Source organism: Oryctolagus cuniculus, chromosome 15 (genome assembly GCF_964237555.1).
Source record: "Oryctolagus cuniculus chromosome 15, mOryCun1.1, whole genome shotgun sequence".
Taxonomy (NCBI): domain Eukaryota; kingdom Metazoa; phylum Chordata; class Mammalia; order Lagomorpha; family Leporidae; genus Oryctolagus; species Oryctolagus cuniculus.
This window is the reverse complement of record NC_091446.1, coordinates 21,550,529-21,577,047: the sequence shown is the minus strand read 5'-3', so window position 1 is coordinate 21,577,047 and position 26,519 is coordinate 21,550,529.

Below are 26,519 nucleotides of genomic sequence, written 5' to 3'. Positions count from 1 at the left end.
AGGACATACTACAGGGCAGTTGTAATCAAAACAGCATGGTACTGGTACGGAAACAGATGGATAGACCAATGGAACAGAATTGAAACACCAGAAATCAACCCAAACATCTACAGCCAACTTATATTTGATCAAGGATCTAAAACTAATTCCTGGAGCAAGGACAGTCTATTCAATAAATGGTGCTGGGAAAATTGGACTTCCACATGCAGAATCATGAAGCAAGACCCCTACCTTACACCTTACACAAAAATCCACTCAACATGGATTAAAGACCTAAATCTACGACCTGACACCATCAAGTTACTAGAGAACATTGGAGAAACCCTTCAAGATATTGGCACAGGCAAAGAATTTCTGGAAAAGACCCGGGAGGCATGGGCAGTCAAAGCCAAAATCAACTATTGGGATTGCATCAAATTGAGAAGTTTCTGTACTGCAAAAGAAACAGTCAGGAGAGTGAAGAGACAACCGACAGAATGGGAAAAAATATTTGCAAACTATGCAACAGATAAAGGGTTAATAACCAGAATCTACAAAGAGATCAAGAAACTCCACAAAAACAAAACCAACAACCCACTTAAGAGATGGGCCAAGGACCTCAATAGACATTTTTCAAAAGAGGAAATCCAAATGGCCAACCGGCACATGAAAAAATGTTCAAGGTCATTAGCAATCAGGGAAATGCAAATCAAAACCACAATGAGGTTTCACCTCACCCCGGTTAGAATGGCTCACATACAGAAATCTACCAACAACAGATGCTGGCGAGGATGTGGGGAAAAAGGGACACTAACCCACTGTTGGTGGGAATGCAAACTGGTCAAGCCACTGTGGAAGTCAGTCTGGAGATTCCTCAGAAACCTGAAGATAACCCTACCGTTCAACCCAGCCATCCCACTCCTTGGAATTTACCCAAAGGAATTTAAATTGGCAAACAAAAAAGCGGTCTGCACCCTAATGTTTATTGCAGCTCAATTCACAATAGCCAAGACCTGGAACCAACCTAAATGCCCATCCACGGTAGACTGGATAAAGAAATTATGGGATATGTACTCTCTAGAATACTATACCGCAGTAAGAAACAACAAAATCCAGTCATTTGCAACAAAATGGAGGAATCTGGAACACAACATGCTGAGTGAAATAAGCCAGTCCCAAAGGGACAAATACCATATGTTCACCCTGATCGGTGACAACTGACTGAACACCAAAAAGGAAACCTGTTGAAGTGAAATGGACACTATGAGAAACGGTGACTTGATCAGCATAGCCCTGACTGTTAATGAACAACTTAATACATTATCCCTCTTAGTAGTTTTTTTTTTTTGTCTGTTCTACTTAATATGACTGGTTTAATTCTGTAATTAATATACAGTTATTCTTAAGTGTTGAAATTTAACTGAAATGTGATCCCTGTTAAACATAAGAGTAGGAATAAGAGAGGGAAGAGATGTACAATTCGGGAAATGCTCAAGCTGACTTGCCCCAAATGGTAGAGTTAGAAACATACCAGGGGACTCCAATTTAATCCCATCAAGTTGGCATGTACCAATGCCAGCTCACCAGTCCAAGTAATCAATTTCAGTTCACAATTGATCATAATGAAAGGACTAAGAGTCAAAGGAAGCACATAAACAAGTCTAGTACCTGCTAATACTAACTGATAGAATAAATAAAGGGGAGAGTGATCCAACATGGGAAGCGAGATACTCAGCAGACTCATAGAATGGCGGATGTCCTAAATAGCACTCTGGCCTCAGAATCAGTCCTAAAGGCATTCCGATCTGGCTGAAAAGCCCATGAGAGTATTTCAGGCATGGAAAGCCAAGACACTCTGGCAAAAAAAAAACAAACAAACAAACAAAAAAAAAAACCCTAAATGAAAGATCTCTGTGAGTGAGATCCCAGTGGAAAGAACAGGTCATCAAAGAAGGAGGTACCTTTCTCTGAAGGGAGGAGAGAACTTCCACTTTGAATATGACCTTGTCTAAACAAGATAAGAGTCGAACTCAAAAGGCTTCCATAGCCTTGGAAACTCATTACTGGTGCATAGGGAGATTACTGATGCCATAGACAGGAGTGTCAATTTGTAAAGTCAACAACAGGAGTCACTGTGCACTTACTCCTCATGTAGGATCTCTGTCCTTAATGTGCTGTACATTGAGACTTAATGCTATAATGAGTACTCAAACAGTGTATTTCGCTTTGTGTTTCTATGGGGGTGCAAACTGTTGAAAGCTTTACTTAATGTATACTAAACTGATCTTCTGTAAAAAAAAAAAAAAAAAAAAAAAAAAAAGAAGAAGAAGAAGAAGAAATTATCAATTCCCAACTTGACTCTCACTGGGATTAAACATGACAATAGGTCTGATCTGATTTCATCATCATTTAAAAAATCATCTATTATTTTTCACTTTATGTTTGTGTGGGAGCAAACTGTTGAAATCTTTACTTAATATATGCTAAACTGATCTTCTGTATATAAAGAGAATCGAAAATGAATCCTCATGTGAATAGAAGGGGAGAGGGAGTGGGAAAGGGGAGAGATGCGGGTGGGAGAGACGATATGGGGGGAAGCCATTGTAATCCATAAGCTGTACTTTGGAAATCTATATTCTTTAAATAAAAGTTAAAAAAAAAATGTAAAAAAAAAAAAAAACAACAAAAAAATCTGAACCCGGAACTTCCTGTCTGTAAAATCCATGTTTATTTTAACTTTAAAATTTGTTTCAAATTAAAATACTACCATATCATTAAAGGATATACTCTATATAAGACAGAAGATATATTCATGGAAATTATGTAGATGTTGTCTTTCTTTAGAACTAAATTACTCTGACACTATGAAATGCACAGTAGAACTGAAAGTCAATAGATATTTGTTGGGAAAATATTACAGTGGAAGAAGTATGTATTGGCCAGATCACAGATCAAGTGAAAACGGGCATTCTAGGAGCCAAAGGCATATCTAGTACTGGAGATTTCTGCCAGAGCGAATCCCACACAGTTTCTTTCTCTTAAGAAAGATTCTTCTTGTATAGATTCCATGAGTGTGACTAAAGAAAATTACAAACACACTCGTGGAACACACAAGTCATAATGGTGGGCCAGGTACCAAGAGGGCTATCTACCCATATGTCAGTACAAGAGATTTCTTGACAAAGCTTAAAGAAAGAAAAATATGTGCAATAGACTCAGAGCATAAAGTGCCTTTTACACACACACACACACACAAGGACAGAGTAAGCAAAACTCTACAAGTATAAGAATGTTTCTCTCTTTCCCCACAAGAAATGTGGACCCATTTGACTAGCAGTGTATTCTCAAAACCAAACCTCTTCAGAGTTGTGTCCCATCTTATCTCTGAAATATTTGTCATTCAAAGTCCCCAGCTCTCCTTCCTCAGCAATTAGAGCTCCATTATTCGCTTTACTAATTTGCCCTTGGCATCACAGTTTACTTTTGCAAAGCCACAAATATTTAAAATTAAATTTAAAGAAATTAACTTTCTTTTAAATTTAAAATCTTATAGATTGTGAAGTCCATACTCACAAGCTGTGTCTCCAGCCATTCTTAATTTCTTTCGACTTCCAAAATTTCCAATCTCTTTCACACCACATCTTCACAAATGCCTTTTCCTCTCTATGTCATGCTTTACCCGTTTACCTGTTGTTTTTCCTACCTAACTCAGTCACACCTTTACTATTGGAAAGATCACGTGATTTCCTGAAAAGCAAGGCTGACTTTGACACCCAGACACCTGTGGGGAGCAACCGAGACTAGACTAAATTACTGGAACTAAGACTAATTCTATGCATTTGATCTCCCACCATATGGCACTGAGAGAGAGTAAACAACTTCTGCACAGCTGCCTCACCAATTCGACTAACAAGCTGCAGGAGCTGATCCTGCTCCTGATTGGAGGAAAGCAGCGTGCTCCGCGTGTGGGCAGCAGAGTTGGGATTGGTGGAAGAGGACTATAAAGGAGGAGAGAGACAACATGCACCAGGAACATCTGAGGAACCCCTGAGGAACCCCTGAGAGAGCCGGCCAGCAGTGTGCCACTCCTCCGTGGAGGTCGGGGTGGGGAGAGGGCAGCAGCAAACCCGGGACAGTGTCGTTCCTCCATGAGTGGGGGATCGGCAGCAAACCCGGGAAGGGCCAGGGAAAGAGAACAGCGCAGGGTCCGGTGTCGTTCCTCCGCAAGTGGGGGAGCAACAGACACCCTTTGTGTGTGCTCATACATAGTATCTTTTCTATATATGTGAACATATGTATGCTACATGCCCCTGCTTCTATTAGGCTTCTTCTCAGATGAAACACTTCCATTTGGGAAGAGAGAGAGAGAGAGAGAGAATATTTCATCTGCTGGTTCACTCCACAAACAGCTGCCATGGTCAGACTTGGGCCAATCCTAAGTTAGAAGCCAGGAGCTTCTTCCATGACTCCCATTTGGTTGCAGGGGCTCAGGCACTTGGACCATATTCTGCTGCTTTCCCAGGCCATTAGTAGGGAACTGTATAAGAAGATGCCAGTTCTGCTGGTGGTGGCTTTACCCACTAGACCACAGCATCAGCTCCAGCATATTGTCTCTTAACTAAGATAATTTCTTTGCAATAGTTTCAAATAAGATATTCTTTAAATTTTTAATGGCCCAATCTTTTTACTTGTCAACCAGGACTTACAATCCAACCCACCTGCATCTTTTTTCATTTATTTATTATTATTTATTTTTAATTATTATGCATTTATTTATTTGAAAGGCAGCACAACATAAAGAGGAAGAAAAGTAGAGAGAGATCTTCCACCTACTGGTTCATGTCCCAGATGACTGCACCAGCTTGGTCTGGGCCAGGTGGAAGTCAGGATCCTGAAGCTCTAGACATGTGTCCCACACATGGGTGGCAGGGGATTAAGCACTTGTGTCATCCTCCACTGCTTTCCCAGGTGTGCTGGCAGGCAGCTCTATCAGAAGCCAAGCAGCCAGAATTTTAGCCAGCCCTGTATCATGCATGCTGGCATAGGAAAAGGTGGCTTAACCCACCACACCATGACGCCAGCCCACAAGTTGAATATTTTGAACAGAGAGAAGGGTGAATAGGTAGGAAGAGAGGAAATCTTAAAGGTTCTTTTATATGTTATTATAAATGAAGGAGGATAGCCAAACAATTAAAGGAATTGGATTAAACTGACTGTGGGTAACCTTGGAAAAATTAAAAAAGCTGAACAAACCTTAATGTATTCTACTGTGTACACCAACACCCCCATCCAAGAACAATGGCTTTCTTCCTGTATAAAGAAGTTATTTCTGTTTGTGTATGCATGTGCTTTGTTTTTATTTTCATCTTTTTAGAAAAAAATGGGATCTTTCCTAAAGTATTATGGGTTTGTAGAAAAAAATAGGAAATTCTATATCTCCTTTTGAGGGACTAGGGTGTTAGAAGGGAAGGACTGCTCTACTAAACATTTATGTGCCAGGAATTGTACCAGATATTCATACACATTATTTCACTTAATTATCACTGCAACCTTGAGTTGTTATTGTCTCCATTTTATGCTGTGTACACAGTCTTAGAAAGTCTACCTAACCCGCACAGAGTCACCAAGCAGATTAAACCACTCACAGGATGTGGATCCCGGGCCTGTGAGGATCTGATGCTATTTTATTGTACCACGGTACTTGCTATCCTCACCTGCAGTTATAGTTATGCCTAGAAGTTTTTGGTTATTTCCATTTAGTAAACCAGTCTATATTCTTTCCTGCCACATGTTCATTACAAGACATTTTATCTATAGAATCACTGTGCAGAAATGTCAAGGTTTATGCCAGGAGAGCTTCTTCCTAGGATTCTTACCATCTCTCAGATGAAGGGGCAAAACAATGACAGGAATTCAAGTTTATAATTCTTCCTTTTCCACAAAGGATGCATGTGAAAACTACCAGACTCTATTGCATTCATAAAGATCATGTGTAAATTTAAGGGCTTATTTCTGTGGTTTGTTGCCTAATCGTGTGAATTACTGACCATCTGTATGCATATTTTCCAGTAAATGAACTGAGGATGAACATAGCACAGTTTGACCTCACTGGACCAAAACAGAAATGGTGATTTTAAGTTTTAATGAAAATAAATTGTGCTGAACTGGATTCTCCAGAGATAATTTATGTGAAAGAGCAGAGACATAGTTGGCAGATTATACTCCTGTCAGCTGATGTTTTAATTCCATGGCTGGTTTGGTCCTTAAAAGAAACCATAAGAGAATTTCTCAAAAGAGATATTACATGAAGAATTATACATACAAGTGAGATTTATGAAATATTCATATGCTTTGAAATTATGATTTACATTTTCTGATAATGAAGCCAAAAATGTAGCACTTCCTTACTTTCAAATCACTTCCATATTGCAGGAAAGAGCTTCATTGAATTGTTCCATTATCAAGAATGAACATGGACGTCTGATGCCTTGCCCACTTGCTTTTCTGCTTTCAAAAAGGTAATCTTCGAATGAGAGTCATGAAATATAATTGGGGCTAAAAGTATTCCTTGGTGTGTATAAATTCAGTTTTAACTATCCACTATTGACCCCCAACAGTCACTATTTAGGAATTTTCACAGCTACCCAATAGAATCATTGTGGAGATAAAATGACACAGTGTATGCAAAATGTCTATGCAGAATTTGAATGAGTTAGTGCTGAGTCTAACTCATTGGTATGAAAGAGTGATTTATGAACTGATAATTATCCCTGCCTAACTATTCTGCATCTTTATCTCAATTTGTGCTATTATCTGAGAGCATATGAGCTTACAATGCTTTCTAATCAATAACACTTCATTTCTCAATTCCTGTTTCCATATATAAAGGCACTTAGGTCACAAGGGAGTTCTAAAGATGAAAAAAGAAAATAAGTATACCTGGAACAGTGGCTGGCATGTAGTAAATGCTTAATGAATGCTAAGTACCGTTACCAAGATTGAGGATCTGGAAGTTTCCTGAATAGGTTCTCACAATAATGGCCAGGGACAACTGTCATTCATGTGATTAATGCTAGTCTGGTTGCCGGGTCCAAATCTCTTGCACCAAGTTTGATGACAAACGGTTTTTGCAATATTCAGTCATGCTTTTCCCTAGGTGTATTCCTAGGCATGGTGGCACAGAGATTTAAACCACAGCTTGGGATGTCCACATCCCATTTTAGAGTCCTGACTTAAGTCCTGGCTACTCCTCACTTCCTCGTAATGTGTCTTGGGAGCATCAGATGATGAATCATATTCTTGGGTTCCTGCCACCCAAATGGGAGTTGGATGGAGTTCTCCTGGCTTCTGCTGGGTCCATTCCAGACTGTTGTGGCCATTTGAGGAAAGAACAATGGGTGGAAGATTTCCCTCTCTCTCTCCATCTCTATCTCTCTCTGTCTCTTCCTCTCTCTCTGTCACTTTTCTTCTCAAATAAATAAATATCTTGTTTTAAAACAGCAGGCTTGAGAAATATATGGTACAAACCCGTGTTCAGGGTGTCACCAGCACACTTTCTGAGGTCAGACCAATCTTAGAATCCTTTGCAATATTTGCAGTCATCAATTACAATACACCAGAAGAAATCTACTTAACAGCATTTCATGAAAACTCAGTCTGACGTCAGTCTTCTGAATCACACCTCAGGGTAGGCATTGAATTTTAGAACATGAATAGAGTGAAGATAGGAGAGAAGATAATAACCAAAAAGATGACTGATATTCCTTCAAACATCTTCAGAGTCCTTTTACTATCATGAATACAGAGCTATTCCAATAAAAATCTTTAGATTTCTCACTCACAATGACTGAAGACTTCATTTGTGCAACTAAGGAGAGAAAAGGTAATAATGAAGAGAATGCTAGCTGTTATTTTTCTTTAATGCATGGCTTAAATGTCCTTTATAAAGCTTTTTCCATTCAGATTCCTCTTGCCATTTGTTGATTATATATAATGATCCTTTCCGTGGAGTCACCTCCCTTCTGCACCACGGCTCTAAATCATGCCAGTCACATACCTTTCTAAATAATCCAGTCTGCAAATGCATTTGTAGCACAATAGCTGTCTTTATACCTCTCCAAAATTTCTGAGAATACTGGAGGAAAGAGATGCCCTTGAAATGGACACTACTATTTCTTTTCCAAATTCCTCACAAAACGAGAAATTTCCACAAAATTACTGCAACAAGAAACCTAACTGGTCTTTCTGGAGTTAACCCTGGATTAGTTAAAATGAGGATATGTTACCAAGAAGCTTACTTATGCTTTTTCTCTTACGAGTCCACAGGCCCTTATTTCATTACTGCCTACTCAGAGCACAGAATCTGTCAGGAGTGATAAAGGATCATCCTATAAACTCAAATTTACCTCCCTTCCACTCATTTGCTCCATCTTTATTAGAGTAAGATATGAGCTTCAGAAACCCGAGCTTCATAGAAAAGTTTATTGCCATTTAAGATGTGATGCCAAACAAATCATTGCTTGCTTTCAGTTTATGTGTAGAATAAATAATGGAAAATGTGGCATTTCATGTATGCACAGCAAAATAAATATCACAGTATTCCTATAAAAATAATTTGCAAGTTGCCTATCAGTTGGTCATTTGCCTAGTTTCCACATGTTCACATTCATATTTATCGCTCTCTTCCCCTCTCTCCCTCCATCCCACTACCCCCGTCTTTGTCTCTCCCTTTTCTTCTATCTCTTTCTAAAAGTGGGAGAGAAAGGAACAGACAGAGAAAGGAACATGTAAGATCACTAACTGATGAATGGACAGAGAGATGAAATGATGCATACAAGAGAGGCAGAGTCTATCAAAAAACAGCTGCTAAACAAATCATAAATAAATAAAACAAATCATATCACAGTCAGTTCTAGTTCAATAAATGCTTAGTTATTGAAAAATGCACTTCTGTCTAGCATGTAGAAAGTGTTAATATTTATTTTTTCTTTTCTTTTCTTTTTTTTTTTTTTTTGACAGGCAGAGTGGACAGTGAGAGAGAGACAGAAAGGTCTTCCTTTTTGCCGTTGGTTCACCCTCCAATGGCCGCCACGGCCGGCGCGCAGCAGCCGGCGCACCACAATGATCTGAAAGCAGGAGCCAAGTGTTTCTCCTGGTCTCCCATGGGGTGCAGGGCCCAAGCACTTGGGCCATCCTCCACTACCTTCCCGTGCCACAGCAGAGAGCTGGCCTGGAAGAGGGGCAACCAGGACAGAATCCGGCGCCCCAACCGGGACTAGAACCTGGGGTGCCGGTGCCGCGAGGCGGAGGATTAGCCTATTGAGCTGCGGTGCCGGCCAAAAGTGTTAATATTTCTAAATAAAGTGAAAGAACACTGGTGTCTGTTGTTAGATAATAAATATTAGCCTTCCACTTTATCTTTTACCTGGTGATCTCAAAGTTTACTCAGTCTAGGCTAAACATTTTCAGATGGAGATAACAATATAGCATGTTATTGACTGAGCAATTAAAGTCAAAGGAGTTGTTCCTACACCAATGTGATGAAATTAGGAAGATTCATTCTCTATCATTTTTCCAACCCCTCTGCCTGAGGACCCCTTCCTTTCCTCTATGCCATGTTAACTAGTTTTTGTTTTATGATTTGCTGATTTTTGTACTTAAAGGCTGAGTGTCAGAGGAAGGGGAAGACAGATTGAGAGAAAGAGAGAGAGAGAGAGAGAGAGAGAGAGGAGAGAGATCAAATATCTATCAACTAGTTCACTTCCCAAATATCTGCAACATCTGGACTGAGCCAGACCTAAGCCAGGATCCAGAAAATCCATCCAGGACTCCCACATGGGTAGCAGAGAATCAAGTACTTAAGCCATCACCTTCTGCTTTCCAGGTGCAAGAACAGGGAATTGGATAAGGAAGCAGAGTAGCTAAGACTCAAACCTACATTACAATATAGGATTCCAATTCCAGCATGTAGCAGTTTAACCTGCTGCTCCATAATGAGGGGCCCTTATGTTATCTAATATTAATTTTGTTATTAGTGACAAAATAAAGTTTAACTCAGAGTATTTTAAGATTAATAAACAAAAGCAAATCTAAAGGATATCTCCGGAGATAGTCTCTATTTCTAATTGTCATTTTATCCAGCTTCAGCCCTGAATTGTCCTTAAAATTTATGAACTTGAAATCGGAAAAGACCCCCTAAAATTTACCCTGAAATGTGGCCCCTTAAAGTTCCCTAGAAATGCTATCCGGGGTGCCACATGTGCTACCGGAATTTGCGGTGCCTTACGATTTCACCACAGGCTTATCACCAAATCCCCAATATTAATAAGCCCGAGAGGGTTCTTGCCAATATTTAGAGAAGAATTCTAAATAACGGCACAGATAAACGAGGCAGTATGGTACGTTTTAAGCTTTTATTTAGTAAGAAAGGTGCATAAGAGAGTGAGAGCTTTATTTAGGGGAGAGAGGTGAATAGGGGTTCATACCAAGCACCAGGAACCAGCCACTTGGATGAGCATCTAGGCCAGGAAACCTAGAGCACACGGCCCGAAGGCCATGCACCCTGGAGGCGCAGGGCTACAGCAAGCTCTGTCCTGGCAAGAGGCCAGGGAAGAAGAGCAGGGGCCGGGCACACTGGGCCCTAGGCTTTTAACCCACTCCAAAGGGGAGTGTTTAATTAACCTGATTGGCTGGTGGGCACCCAGGTGTGGCCAGGTAGGGGAATGAGGCCACACAGGGGCATGGCAAAGGCATCAGGTAGGAGCATGAGGTCACACAAGGACGTGGTCTTCCAGTTCACAAATCTGACCAATTTTAACCTGTATGCCTGCCTACTTCATTCCCCCCTCAGAGACTCCAGACCTTAATCTTAAGGGGATGTTGATGGGCATCGAGTCTCCATCTTCTGTAGCTACTTCTTGCTGATTAGGGGCACAGACCCTGCCTGTTCTCGGTCTGGAAGTCTCTGCCTATTTCATCTAAAGAGTTCACTTCATGAGCCAGAGCTCTTTCAGTCACTGGCATTCTCAGTGTCTCCTGCATGGTCATCATTTTTCTCAGGAGCTGCTGGGTTCTACTGGGTTCTTTTAGATATAAATGAAGGTCCATTGTCACTCTGGAGTGACCGTGGGAGTCCAAAGCGTGGCACGATGTCTTTCAACAAGGCTTTCAGCACCTTGTGTGCTTTCTCCGTTCGGGTCGAAAAGGCCTCTATCCATCCTGTAAAAGTAACAAAGACTAGAAGGTACCTATAATTGCTTGTTGGGGGCATATTGGTAAAATCAACCTGCCAATCTACACCTGTTTATGTTCCCCTCCTCTGCACAGGAGTCAACAGGGCAGGTGGCCTTACGTGGTGAGGGTTATTCTATAAACATAGAGGCCAAGAGCAAGTCACTTCCTTTATGACCATATTTAGTCCCTTTCTTCCAAAAGATCAGGAAACCAGTTGTACTAAGGCATCTCTTCCCAAGTGGGTAGAGTTGTGTAATTTTCCATTAAGTGGCCATTGGTAGCATAATTCTGTGATTTAGCACCCACTATCCATTTGCGTTTTTAGTATAACTTCGCTGTTGGGCCCATTCATTCTCAGGCTCCGTATAGTGAGGTTCCTTAACCACTTCCACAGATTGACGTATAAGGGCCATTTCCAAATTTTCCTGTGTAGCTGCTCTATCTGCTAACGCATTTGCCTGGTTAACATAACTATCTCCCTTCTGATATCCCTTGCAGTGGATGATGGCCACTTCTAAAGGCTCCAGTGCTGCCTGGAGTAGAGCCAGTATCTCTTTTCCATATTTAACAGGGGAACTCTTTGCAGTCAGTAAACCCCTCTCTTTCCAGATTGCTGCGTGTGCATGCAACACAAGGAAAGCATATCTGGAATCTATCTATCTATCTATCTGCATATATATATATATATATATATATATATATAAACTCGCTGGCCTTTTCCCAGTTGTAAAGCCCTAGTCAATGCAATAAGCTCTGTCTTTTGGGCTAAAGTATTGTGTGGTAATGCTTGGGCTTCTGTCGTCTGCCTTTCTAGCTCCTTCCTTCAGATAGCTGCTGCCATCAGAAAACCATTCAGCATCTGGATTTTCCAGGGGCTCATCTCGAAGGTCTGGCCTACTAGGGTACACCTGCCTAATTCATTCCCCCCCCAGAGACTCTATCCCCTCAATCCTAAGGGGAGTTGATGGCTGTCGAATCATCTCTTCTGTAACTGCTTCCTGGTAGTGCAGGTCCTGCCTGTCCAGTGTCTGTGAGTCTCTGTCTATCCTGTCTAACAAATTTGCTTTGTGGGTTGGAGCAGTCTCGATCATTGCCAAAGTCTGTGTCCCTGCATAGTCAGTTACTCCCAGAAGTTGATTTCTAAGGTCTCTGATTGGCTTATAGGAACAGTCAGGAATGTCTTTCGCATTCTGTGAAGACTTAAGAGGTAGAAGTTTAGTCCTAATTTCACGGAAGTAGTCCTGTTGACTGGCACCTGGTAAGGTCCCTTTTATTTAAGCTGAAACTGATCCGAAGAGGATCTTCTTATGAATGGCTTGTTCAGGAATTCTTAATGTTGGAGCATGAGGTCACACAGGGGCGTGGTCTTCCAGTTCACAAATCTGATCAATTTTAACCTGTATGCCTGCCTACTTCAAACCCACATAAGAAAAGTCCATTTAAGTATCTCCAAGGAGACTACTTTCTACACAGCAATTCCTTTAGTTTCACTCTTGTCCTCTTTACATCCATATATGAAATACTGGGGGGTGTAACAGCCTTTTCTAGAGCTCTGCCAGTACCCTGAGAGGCTGCCTCCAATGAGACTCCGTCTCCACTTAACCTCATACAACATTCTGTATCACCTACCCTTGTGTTTGATAACACACTATCCCATGTTACTCGCTACCACTATATGTGAGTTCTTTTCTATTTCCAGATAGATAGTAAACCCATCCACCGCCTCCATTCCTGAATCACCTTGTCCATAAAGTTTATACTGTTTACAATAAGTGTACAATTAAAGAATATAAATGCTTTGTATTTATTGCCTGTTGTATTATTTGGAGGAATAATTAAGTTATTGCCTAAAAGGGCTTATCAATAGTAGGCATGCCAATACTGAAGTTAACATAAAAATGATCAACTTTGCTAATCATCAGGGAAATGCAAATAAAATCACAATCACATCCACTCCACAGGTATTGCAAAAAAAGAACAACATTATTGGCAACAGTACAGAAAAAGGGAAAACATCAGGTAGAGTGATATGAGGCTATAAATGAGCACAGCCATCATGGAAATGATAAATGGAGGCTCCTCAAAAAACTAAAAACAGAATCATCACATGATTCAGCAATTCCACTTCCAAGTATTTATCCAAAAGAATGAAAATCAGTATGTTGAAGAGATGTCTGCCTTCCCATGTTCATTGCAATGTTAATTCATAATAGCCAAGAAATGGAAGCAACCTAAGTATCCATCAATGGATGAATAAAGAAAATGTAGCATATATAAGCATAGAATATTACTCATCCTTAAAAAGGAAGAAAATTCTGTCACTTGAGACAATATAGATGAACCCGGAGGACATCATGCTGAACAAAATAAGCCAGACACAGAAATACAAGTACGGAGTGACCTCATTCCTATGTGGATCTAAAAAAAGAGAAAAATACATAGAAGTTGAGAGTAGAATAGTGGTTCCCTTAGGCTGAAGGGTGGGGTTGGGTAATTGAGAGATGTTCTATAAAAGGTGCATAATTTAAATAAGACAAGTTTTAGCAATCTATTGTATAGCATGGTGACAATAGCTAGTAAGTATGGATATACATTCTATTAACATCTATAAGCCAGAAGGCACAGTTTCATTCCAGCAGGCAACCAGCTGAAATCTGCATGTCAGTAGAAAGGACGTGTTTGGGAGGAGAAAGGAGGTGACAAGGAGACTAGGACGCCCAGGCAACTCAATGTCTTTCCCTTAGGAATGGTACAGAGCACATATAGCTAGTTCCTCCTTTAGGTTAAAAAAAAATGCAACTAAGGAAAAAATAGACCACTTTCAAGAGGCAAAAAAGTGAATTTGTTTTATTCCAATGTTGTAATTTAATATAAAACAGAGCTTCATCTTATGCTTACATTTCTATGTATGGATTACTGTGGCTAGTTATCTCAATCTTTTCATGAGTTATTGAAACTCATAGTCCTGAAAAAAAAATTATGTGATTGAATTTAACAAAAATAACAACTTCTTGGGGCTGGCACTGTGGCGCAGTAGATTAAAGCCCTGGCCTGAAGCGCCGGGATCCCATATGGGCACCAGTTCTAGTCCTGGCTGCTCCTCTTCTGATCCAACTCTCTGCTGTGGCCTGGGAAAGCAGTAGAAGATGGCCCAAATACTTGGGCCCCTGCATCCATGTGGGAGACCCGGAAGAAACTCGAAGAAACTCCTGGCTCCTGGCTTCGGATCTGCGCAGCTCTAGCCCTAGCCGCCATCTGGGGAGTGAAGCAGCGGATGGAAGACCTCCCTCTCTGTCTCTACCTCTCTCTGTAACTCTTTCAAATAAATAAAATAAATCTTTAAAAAAAAACTTCTTTAGCTGTAGAAACAGAGAAGATATCCAGTGGTTTCTTTAAAAATGGAAATTTGAAACATTTAAGGGAACCTTACTACTGGCAAGTCTCTGAGTATGTATTGTAGAGGGAAATCTGAGAACAGAAATCCATGCCTCCTGGAAGTTTAATTATATAGCAAGAAGTATCCAAAGGTGCCCAGTAATTTATGATTCCTCTTGAGCCCACACAGGAGCAATATAGCCCAGGGATATAAATCAGAGAGCTTTAAAAAGACAACGTTGAGTTTGCGCCATGAGTCTAAGATCCCCTAAGTGATCTTGTGTGAGCTCTTTTTGAATTGCAATTTTATCACATAAATAGTAGATCTCTCATATCATAGCAAGAGAAGTTTATAATGACTAAATGAGATAACATATGCAAAGCAGTTGGCATAACTTTGCAACACAGTAAGCCCTCAACAAATGCTGCTAAAGACAACGATGTGAGATATCACACTTACAATGTAGCCTATCTCAAGGAATTTCTTTTAGGGAAATAAACAAACTTTGAAAATTATTTTAAAGACTTGCAAATAAATAGGAGTGAAGAAAATACTCAGGAATCCAGTAACTCATCTTGTGGAAAGCTGGTACAGGTCCTAGGACAAACCCACATAAACCTGAAGGAATCTCAGTCACAAGGCTAGTTAGAGTTAGAGTCTGCATTAGCAACCGTGATCCTACTCTCCCAGTTCAGTGCTTTGGCCTGCGTCTTACTGAAAGCACTTCCAACTACGTCACAAAACCTGAGGAATCTATGTAGTGGAGTGAAGGCGGTGAAAGTGCAGACAGCCAAGGTTGACAAACAGCAGGGAGAAGACAGATCAGTTGAATGGAAGAGGGAATAAGGAATCCAGTATCAAGTCATGTCCCTTAGCTTGTATGTTCCGCCCTCCGAAAGAGAGGTGAGGTGTACACCAAAGTCGCGTTTTCATGACTTAGCAACCACAGGATTTTACTTCCTAATTAACCTAACTTACCTCTACTGAGGATTTTTTTTAAATCAATCGATCCTCTACTGAGGATTTTCTATATTAATGGGTCGATGAAAATTTCAGATCGTACCATCTGCCGCCGTCAAAAATTACTAATTCTTCTTGACAAAATGAAAGTAGCTAATATAAACAGAACAAAAGGAAATGGGGGGGGGGGGAATCTCCTGTGGAAACCACCAATGCTGCCAATTCTCCCACAGAGGAATAACAGCTTATTGCTAAACTCATTGTGGGGAAGGAGTTGGAAAATAGCATATTTACACTGCTTTGGAAGCTCTTTACTTATGACAAAGCGGAAAAAAAGTGCATTTACCAAGAAGTCCAAGTGTACCTGTAGCCGGATAATCCAGACGGTATTCATCAGTGGTAGGTACTTGGATGCACCCCTTCCTGCGAAGCAGTGGGCAAGAAACACAATCACCGCTGTAGTAAAGTTCTGCCCAGAGGAAAAAATCAGACAAGCCAAGAATAAAGACAATTCTATAGATGCTTCACTTTTACTGTGTAAAAAAAGTGCTTGGGTCCCTGTACCCGCATGGGAGACCGGGAGGAAGAACCTGGCTCTTGGCTTTGAATTGGCACAGCATGCCGGCCATAACGGCCATAAGTGAACCAACAGAAGGAAGACCTTTCTCTCTGTCTCTGTCACTGTCTATAACTCTTTCTCTCTCTCTGTCTCTCTCTCTCTAACTCTGCCTGGCCAAAAAAAAAAAAAAAAAAAAAAATCCTTGTATTTTACTTGATATATTTATTTTCTGTCACCTTATCTTCAAAACTTGAACACCATGGTAACCGAATCTTTCTCTTCGGTAGTTTCATGTGCCTACTGTGCAGCAGCATTCTATAGCTTGCCACATTTCCTGCCTGCCCAGAAATTCCAGTCTGCTGGTCTGCATGAGCCCTTTACAGTCCCACAAAGAATTCCAAGAGAGCTTGGAATCAGCTTGTGCTTGCCACAAATGTTGGCATGATGGTCCCAAGGAGGATGTCACAGCAGAAGCTTTGCTTTTCTCTGCCCTGAATGATCATGTTGAATTCAGCAGTGAACAAAATAATCAGGAATTAAATTATAGCTGAAAACATTAAAAGTATATCAATACAGAATTATTTTTCTAGAAGTATTTGCAATCTCTCTGATGTGCTACTCACAGAAAGTCCTGTTGCAAGATAAAAAGGAAAACATTTAGGTAATAAGTTCTCTTATGAATCTAGCTCTTTGTTGTAGCTAGATAACATTATCATCCTGGCTGCTCAATTTCTAATCCAGCTCCCTGCTAATAAGCCTAAGAAAATAGCAGAAGATGGCACAAGTACAGCTCCCTGTTAATGTACCTGGGAAGCAGAAGATGATGGCTCAAGGATTTGAGTCTCTGCTACCCTTGTGGGAGACCTGAATCGAGTTCCTGGCTCCTTGCCTTGACCACACACAGCTCCATTCATCTCAGTCTCTTGAGCAACTAATAGATGGAAAATCTCTATCTCTGCTACTTTGCCTTTCGAATTAATAATAAATCTTAAAAAAAAAAAAAGAAACTCATCCATCCTTGAAGGTTTTGACAAGGCTGACCATCCAGGCATCCATGGTTCCTGCTCTATATTCCAGAGCTGCTTTACACTGGAATTGTCCTGCAGACCTGTCATCAGGAAACTGCATGCAGAGGATCTTCCATGGGGACACGCATTTGTACTGAGCCGATCATGTAACCTTCCTTTTTTATTCTTCTCGTGAAAAAAAAAATCATTCCATCTTTTAAAATGACTCCTTTAGGGGCTGGCACTGTGCACAGCAGGTTAAACCACCACTTGTGATGCCAGCATTCCACATCAGTGCTGGTTGGAGTCCTTGCTGCTCCTCTTCCAATCCAGTTCCTTGCTAATTAATGCCCTTTGGGAAACAGCAGGAGAAAGCCCACAAATTTGGACCCCTGCTACCCGTATGGAGACCCAGATGAAATTCTGGGCCCTGGCTTGGGCCTAGCCCAGCCCTGGTCATTGTATCTCTTCGGGTAGTGAACCAGCAGATGGAAAATGTCTTTCTCTCTGCTTATTCCTGTCTGTGTGCCTTCCAAATAAATAAATACATCCTTGAAAAATGATTGGTGAGGACTGAAGCTGTGGTAGAGCAGGTAAAGCCACTGCCTGTAGTGCTGGCATCCTGTATAGGCGCTGATTTGAGTCCTGGCTGCTCCACTTCCAATTCAGCTCTCTGCTATAGCCTGGGAAAGCAGTAAAGATGGCCCAAGTTCTTGGGCCACTTCCCTACATGGGAGACCCGGAAGAAGCTCCTCGCTCCTGGCTTCATATTGGCGTAGCTCCAGCCATTGCAGCTAATTGGGAAGTAAACCAGAGGATGGAAGATCTCTCTCTCTCTCTCTCTCTGCCTCTCCTTCTGTCTCTGTGTAACTCTGACTTTCAAATAAATAAATAAATCTTTAAAAAAATTATTGGTGTGAATTTAATCTACAACTATAAGCTAAGGAATACTACAAGTTAACTGGGTCCCCGGAAATTGAACCACTGACTCTAGATTCAATACTGCAACACCTTTAGTACTTAATAGCATATTTGAGACACAATTACACAGTTGTGATGTCATGAATTAGTGGTTAAGAGCCTAGTTCCATCGAGGGCCCCCTTGTGCAGCTGGTGAGCTGCAAGATGGACAGTGAGTTCTTTTTTATCTGAGATCCAATTTATAAGGACTACAGGATTTCCTGACTAGATCGTGTTCCAGGACTCAATATGCTTCCGCTTAAATAATACTGATAGACTCTGCTAGACACATTCAGCACCTCATTCCTTCTCTGCTGCTTCAGTAAATCAAGCATCACGAAGTCCTTGTCTTCAGTTAGTTCCATGATGAACTAGGCAATCAGAATGTCACCACCAGCTCATTACACAGACTCCCCAGTACTTGCCAGCACACATGAGCAACAGTCTGGGGACCTCCACAGGTCGGCCCCACTGCTTGAATGAATGCACACAGAGTGTCAAATAGTGTTAACAAATACTGATGAAACCCGTTTTGTCCCAAGAGTGATGAGTCTTGGAGGGGTGGAGAGGAAAAGCCTACAGATCATACTCAGGCAAAATGCCAAAGAACCTCAGAGAAACACTTCAAATGCATTAGAGCTTTGTGCATCAATACTGCTGGAGTGTTTATAAAGAGATGTGTATTTGCCAGGACATCAGGGCAAATGAGGTGTGAGACCAAGCAGGAGGGCCCTGCATGTAGTTTTGAGACAAAGAGCTGGGTAGGAAAAAATAAAATCTTCAGTTTTCCTTTTCCGCTAGGATTCTTGCACGTGAACTCAAGATTAAAGCATAGACGGACAATCGCTCTGGTCTGACAGACACGCCTCTACCTCATTTCTGGTAACATTCCCTTTCTTTTACTAGCAACCCACCTCTCACTCTCAAATCACGCTGAGATTGAGAAAGAGTAATTATCCCAGTGTCTGCTACAGGAATTGACATGTGATTCAGGAGTGACCAATCAGATCATCACACCTGCTCTAATTAGCTGAGGTAGATATGCGACCCAAGTCAAGAAAACCTGGGCCAATGAGATGTGTTTTCTTTTTGGAATCACTGAGAAACAGAACATTTCATTTGCTGGATTGAAACTAACAGCATACAAATCATGAGTTCTAGTGGACACCATAAATGGGAGCAAACGTTATAATGGAGTTAGAACAGGACATAGAAAAGAAAGAAGTCATTTTTATCATAACAAAACATAGATTTAATTTGTCCACAACTTTTTCATTTGATGAGTCAATAAATCTACTTTTTGCTTAAATTTAGATTTCTGAAACCAAATGGGCCCATACTTTTTTTTAAGATCTTATTTATTTATTTATTTGAGAGGTGAAGTTACAGACAGTGAGAGAGAGACAGATAAAGGTCTTCGATTCAATGGTTCATTCTCCAAATGGCCACAATGGCCGGAGCTGCACCAATCCAAAGCCTGGAGCCAGAAGCTTCTTCTGAGTATCCCATGTGGGAACAGGGGCCCAAACACTTGAGCCATCTTCTACTGCTTTCCTTGGGCATAGCAGAGAGCTGGATCAGAAGAGGAGCAGCCAGTACTAGAACTGGTGCCCATATTGGATGCTGGTGCTGTAGGCAGAGGATTAACCCACTGCACCACAGCACAGGCACCAAGGGCCCATATTTCTAACAGAATTTATAGGCTTCATTCTGTCAATATCAGAACCCTGGAGGCAATGCTTTTCCCTCAGGGTTCTTATTTGTTAAGTTTGACATGTGTGTTTTAAAAGAACATTGTTTCCCAAATAGTCTAATATTAAAAGACTCCTTTTCCTTCTCAGCTTCCTGAAATTATTTACTTCATTTTACCAAGATAACCATCTATTTTTTTTTTTTTTGACAGGCAGAGTGGACAGTGAGAGAGAGAGAGAGAGACAGAGAGAAACGTCTTCCTTTGCCATTGGTTCACCCTCCAATGGCCGACGCGGCCAGCCTGCTGCGGCCAGCGCACCGCGCTGATCCGATGGCAGGAGCCAGGTGCTTATCCTGGTCTCCTGTCGCTCCCCCTCTTCGTGGAGGAACGACACAAGACCCTGCGCTGTTCTTTTGTCTGCTCGGCCCTCCCCGGGTTTTCTGCTGGTTCTTCCCGGGTTGGCTACTATCCCTTCCACCTCCGTGGAAGGGCAGTTCCCCCTGGCCACATTCCCCACTTCCGCAGGGGAGCGGCACTCCGCCGGCCGGCTTTCTCGGGGGCTGCACAGGTGTTCCCCTTAGATGTTCCCCTTAGATGTTCCTGGTGCATGCCGTCTCTCTCCTCCTTTATGGTCCTCCTCCGCCAATCCTAACTCGGCTGCCCACACGCCAAGTACGCTGCTCTCCTCCAATCAGGAGCAAGTCCTACAGTTTATTGGCTGAACTGGAGGCAACTGTGCGGAAGCTGTTTACTTCTCTCCCAGCGCCATATTGTGGGAGAGCAAATGCATAAAATAAGTCTTAATTCCAGTAACTCAGTCCAGTCCGGGCTGCTCCCCACAGATCCCCCTTTCTTTTTATTTTTGGCGTTGATACGCGCCTGTCTTCGGTGTCCCGCGGCACACACTCTGCTCTACTTGCTAGAGCTGCCACAGGTTCTTACAAGTCCTATCAATCAGGCAAACCGAATCAGGGTCCTCTCTTCGCCATGTTGTGAGGAGGTTTTTAGGCGCTGATGCGTGCCTGTCTTCGGTGATCTGCAGCTCACACTCTGGTCGAGCCGCTTGCTGGTGCTTACCGCCTTAATCAGGCAGACCGAATCCAAGCCTCCTAATTGCTGTATTGTGGGGAGGCCTTACTGATGTTAATTCGTGCCTGTCTTCGGTGACCTGCGGCGCATAAGCTGCTAGCCGCCGCAGGTGCTCATCGCCTCACTAATCGGGCAGACCAAATCCAAACCTTCTAATTGCAGTATTGTAGGGAGGCCTTTCTATTTCTCTATTTCTCTATCTCCGGGCATTCCTATTTCTCCCATTTTACTTCTGTCTGCCAACATTCCCATTTCTCTCATTTTACTTCTAAACTTCTGTTTCTCTTATCCCTGCGGCTTCCCGGCGCCTCGCCCTGCCGGCGCCCGCCCCGAGGCTACTTCTCGGCGCCTCGCCGGCTCTGAGCCACTTCAGCCCGCGCCTCTCTCATCTGCGCGGCTCGGCTTTGCGCGCACACTCCGCGGTTACTCACTAGCCCTTTCGCGTCTGAACCACGGCCTCGCGCCAGCCCCGCGTTCCCTATCTATTCACGCCCCGTGCTCTCTCTGCACATGGCGGCTTCCGCGAGTCACACAGCGTAGCTTGCGTCTCCGCCACTAGCATTCAATCCAAGTTCCCCGGGCTAGCCTGGCGAATTCAACCCAGCATACGTCTCCGCCCCACGATCTGGCTTCCCGTCCTTTGCTCCCCGGGCTAATCAGACGGATCCCAATCCGGCTTACGTTTCCGCTTCTGGTTTCAACTTTTCGCCCCCTATTCCCGGGCTAACTTGAGAATCCCAAAGTGGCTTTCGTTTCCGCCTCGGCCTGCCCCCCGCGGCTTCAATTTCCCTAACATTTTTCTCTACCCGGTATGTTTCCCCAAGCTTTCCTCCAACAATACTCCTCCCTCATTTCTCCTGGCCTCTCCCCACAGTCCGCATTCGAGTCTGTTTGTTCTAGCTTTCACTTTCGCTTTCGACCTTAGAGATTTCTCCCAGCTTCCCCCCGTAGTCCGTATCTGAGTCTATGCCTAGGCTTCATATCCGAGTCACGGCACCATTATGTCGCTCCCCCTCTTCGTGGAGGAACGACACAAGACCCTGCGCTGTTCTTTTGTCTGCTCGGCCCTCCCCGGGTTTTCTGCTGGTTCTTCCCGGGTTGGCTACTATCCCTTCCACCTCCGTGGAAGGGCAGCTCCCCCTGGCCACATTCCCCACTTCCACAGGGGAGCGGCACTCCGCCGGCCGGCTTTCTCGGGGGCTGCACAGGTGTTCCCCTTAGATGTTCCCCTTAGATGTTCCTGGTGCATGCTGTCTCTCTCCTCCTTTATAGTCCTCCTCCGCCAATCCTAACTCGGCTGCCCACACGCCAAGTACGCTGCTCTCCTCCAATCAGGAGCAAGTCCTACAGTTTATTGGCTGAACTGGAGGCAGCTCTGCGGAAGCTGTTTACTTCTCTCCCAGCGCCATATTGTGGGAGAGCAAATGCATAAAATAAGTCTTAATTCCAGTAACTCAGTCCAGTCCGGGCTGCTCCCCACAGTCTCCCATGGGGTGCAGGGCCCAAGCACCTGGGCCATCCTCCACTGCACTCCCGGGCCACAGCAGAGAGCTGGCCTGGAAGAGGGGCAACCGGGACAGAATCCGGTGCCTCGACCGGGACTAGAACCCCATGTGCCAGCGCCGCAGGTGGAGGATTAGCCTAGTGAGCCGCTGTGCCAGCGCACCATCTATATTCTTATCACCTTCTCCCAGAATTTCTAAGTGTCTCTGACCTCCAATAGTCTCCTGTCAGGATTAAGCTTCCTGTCCCCATAACTGAATGACTCAAGTTAATGAAATGAATATTTCATCTTCTATTTTTGCTCAACATCAGATTTTCCCATTTCCTGCAAAACAAATTTGATAACCAGCAATCCAGAAACTGACCTATGCTAAATTCAAGAATTCAAGTCCTTTAATCTACATCTCTTCACCTCACAGAAACCACTACTAACCTTCCTTATCAAAGCCAAAAAAAATAAAAAGCCAAAACAAAGTTTCCTGAGCAGAACAAATAACTCATACTTCCAAGCAGAAAAGACCTGATAAGAGCTTCATGCAATAGTAAAGGGAGGGGTCAGTGCTGTGGCACAGCAGGTTAAGCCGCGGCCTGCAGTTCCGGCATCCCATATGAGTGCCAGTTCAAGTCCAGCTGCTCCACTTCCAATCCAGCTCCCTGCTAATATGCATGGGAAAACAGCAGAAGATGGCCCAAGTCCTTGGGCCCCTGCACACACATGGGAGACTCTGAAGAAGCTTCTGGATCCTGCCTTCCGATTGGCTCAGCTCCTGCTGTTGAAGCCACGTGGAGAGTGAAGCAGCAGAATGGAAGACCTCTCTCTTCTCTCTCTTGCTCTCTCTTGACTTTTGCATCTGCCTCTGTCTCTCTGTAACTCTGCCTTCCAAATACATAAATAAATCTTTTAAAAAAGTGACTCAGCTTCACTACATCTCAGTTTAAAAACAATTAAAAATAATAATAATGGGTAGGTGCTTGTTTATTCCCTGCAAATGAGAGGCTGTTTCCCTGCCTGGAAGGAAGTTCAGTTGCAATGAACAGAATTTTAAACAAATAAAATGTCAAAAGATTTAAAAAATACTGTTACCTGTAATAGGAAACATACCAAAGTTTCATGCTGAAAGGCAATTTACCCAGGCTTCAGATACACACAGCACAAGTGTGGCTCTTCACGTGACGAAGGCATGGCATCGGGGCCAGCACTCTGCCATAGTGGGTTAAGCTGCCGCTTGCACCACCAGCATCCCATTTGAAGCAGTTCGAGTCCTGGCTGCTTCACTTCCACTCCAGCTTCCTGCTAATGAGCCTGGGAAATCGCAGAAGATGGCCCAAATGCTAGGGCCCCTGCACCTACCTGGGAGACCTGGAAGAAGCTCCTGTCTCTTGGCTTCAGACTGGCCCAGCTCCAGCCATTGTGCCCATTTTGGGGGAGTGAGCCATTGGCTGGAAGATCTCTCTCTGCCTCTTCCCTACCCCCACCCTCTGTAACTCTGCCTTTCAAATAAATAAACAAATCATTAAAAATGTAAAACAAATAAAAACGTATGCAAGGCATCTGGACAAGTTGGATAGAAAGTTTCACATGGGGCAAGTGAGATATCCCTTCAGATCCTCTTTCAGTTCCTGTATGTGAGGATGTGCCGCCTACTCACGGGTTTATTCTGTTTTAGTCTCTTAGACCATTTGCATCTCTGGTTGGGCAAACAAGTTTTGTGGTCATCTGAAATCTCTTTACACAACACAAAGTCAAATTTGTTTACATACATGCACTGATCTTCTGGCTTCAGTACTACTTCATGCTTTGTATCCCAGGACAAGAGGTTGCTTCATGGTCCAAGACTCCAAGCCTCCAAAGTTTTCATCTATGCCCTCGTCACTTCTCCCAGGGTCTAAAATCTCCACTTCTGAAGTATCGTCCACATGCCACCATCTCTACAGACCCTTCCCCATTCTGCTGACAGCCAAACGCTGCCCAGTAGAGTGTTCTTCCCGGCAGAATCTCTGGAGTTAGACTTATATTCAAATCCTTTTTCTTCAATTTGTTGCTGTGCAACCTCCGATAATGTATCTTTCCTACTAGCCTCATCTATAAAATAAGAAAACTGATAATGATTGGGAAAGGATAAAATATAATTATATTTGTAAAATGTTTGTCATAGGATGTGGTATATTTGTTCATTCCTGAATTCATTCAAAATGTTTGTTAAGCACATATGTCTTGGGAATGGTGCTAGGTAGTAAAGTACAAAGTATGAGCTATCAACATTGTATTCATTGTGATCATCGCCATCACTACTAAGACCAGAACCAGCAAAATTCCTGTCCATTTATGCCTGCATCCAAAAGTAATTAAAATTTTAAGTATAGCATTTTCACTTAAATAAGAATAAGCTATTGATCCCTTACTCCAGGAACTCAGGGCTTTGAGCAGCAGACAAAGCCGCTATGGAGTACACAAAAATGCACTAGCCATTGTGTCCACATCAAAGGGACACACTGTATAGTTGTAGGGATTGTAGTCAGAAAGCTTCTTCAAGCTTTTCAACTTCTCCAGATACCATTTCAGCGAAACGGAGTCACTTTATATAAATAGAGATGCTCCCTTATCAGAGTACTGTTCTTTAAGTGCCTGGGTAAGCCAGGGAGGAAGATGCCCATCCATAGGACCCAACATGGGACAACTCTGATGAGTAGTATTTCCATGGGGCTGGCGTTGTGGCACAGCAGGTAAAGCTGTCCCCTATAGTGCCAGCATTGCATATGGGCACCAATTCTAGTCCTGACTGCTCCACTTCCAATCCAGGTCTCTGCTATGGCCTGGGAAAGCAGTGGAAGATGGCCCAAGTCCTTGGGCCCCTGCACCCACATGGGAGACCTGGAAGAAGCTCCTGGCTCCAGGTTTCGGATCAGCACAGCTCTGGCAATTGCAGCCAAGAGGGGAAGTGAACCAGTTGATGGAAGACCTCTCTCTCTGCCTCTCATTCTCTCTCTGTGTTACTCCGACTTTCAGATAAATAAATAACTCTTTAAAATTTGCTAAGAAAAATCTAAGATTTAAGGACTAGAATTGCAATTTAATTGATCATTTCTCTATTACTTTTTCCCCTTCCTTTCTTCATTACCAATTTCTTAAAAATATCTTGTACTCTACAGTCCATCTCAGCATCTGCTTCTGAAGAACACAGCCTCAATAGGAGCTACTACAAATAATTGCCTGAAAAAACAGATAACGGAATGGAATTTCTGTGTAGACTAATCACTGTCCTGGAAATCAAATATCACCACTGGTAGCAGATGGAGCACAGATAGCACCTGCAAAAACGGAAATGATCGATTGCTAAAATATTTGACAGTAATGAATGATATTTTATATCAGAGAAAGTGAGCACACCGGTGGACTCACTATGGGAAACTTTGCAGATGTATGGAGGAAATCGCAGATACCATGAGTTTGGATGATTGCAGCTACGCAATATTAACAATCTACAGAAAGATAATGAACAACGGTATAAGAGTAACAAGACACGGAAAGACACAGAATCTCTTTGGTTGTATCCAAAAGAAGTTCTAATCTCCTATACTGGGAGGGCAAAGAAACAGGATGAAGATAAGGCCCTACCAGTGTGACTGAACTTCAGTGACATCTAAAACACAAACACAGGTTGGAATGCCATTTTTCAGGGTCTTGGTTGGAAAAACGTGGGACCTAGACACAGATTGGAATCTCTGGGAAGATGATGCAAATATTTTGATTCCCATAATTTTTCTGAACACTTTGAAACTGCAGAAATGGTGTATTATCCTACAAATTCTTACATTTTCCTGTTGCAAGATTATTCCTCCAAGGGGCTGACACTGTGGTGTAGTGGGTAAAGCTGCTGCCTGAGGTGCCAGCATCCCATATGGGCACCAGTTTTAGTCCCAGCTGCCCAACTTCCAATCCAGCTCCCTGCTAATGCACTTACGAAAGCAGCAGATGAAGGTCTAATTGAGTGGGCCCCTGCACCCATGTGGGAGATGTGGAAGAATCTCCTGGCTCCTGTCTTTGGATTAGCCCAGCTCTGGCCACTGTGGTCATTTGGGGAGTGAACCAGTAGATGGAAGATCTTTATTTCTCTCTCTACCTTTCTCGTCTCTGTGTAACTCTACTGAATGAATATATAA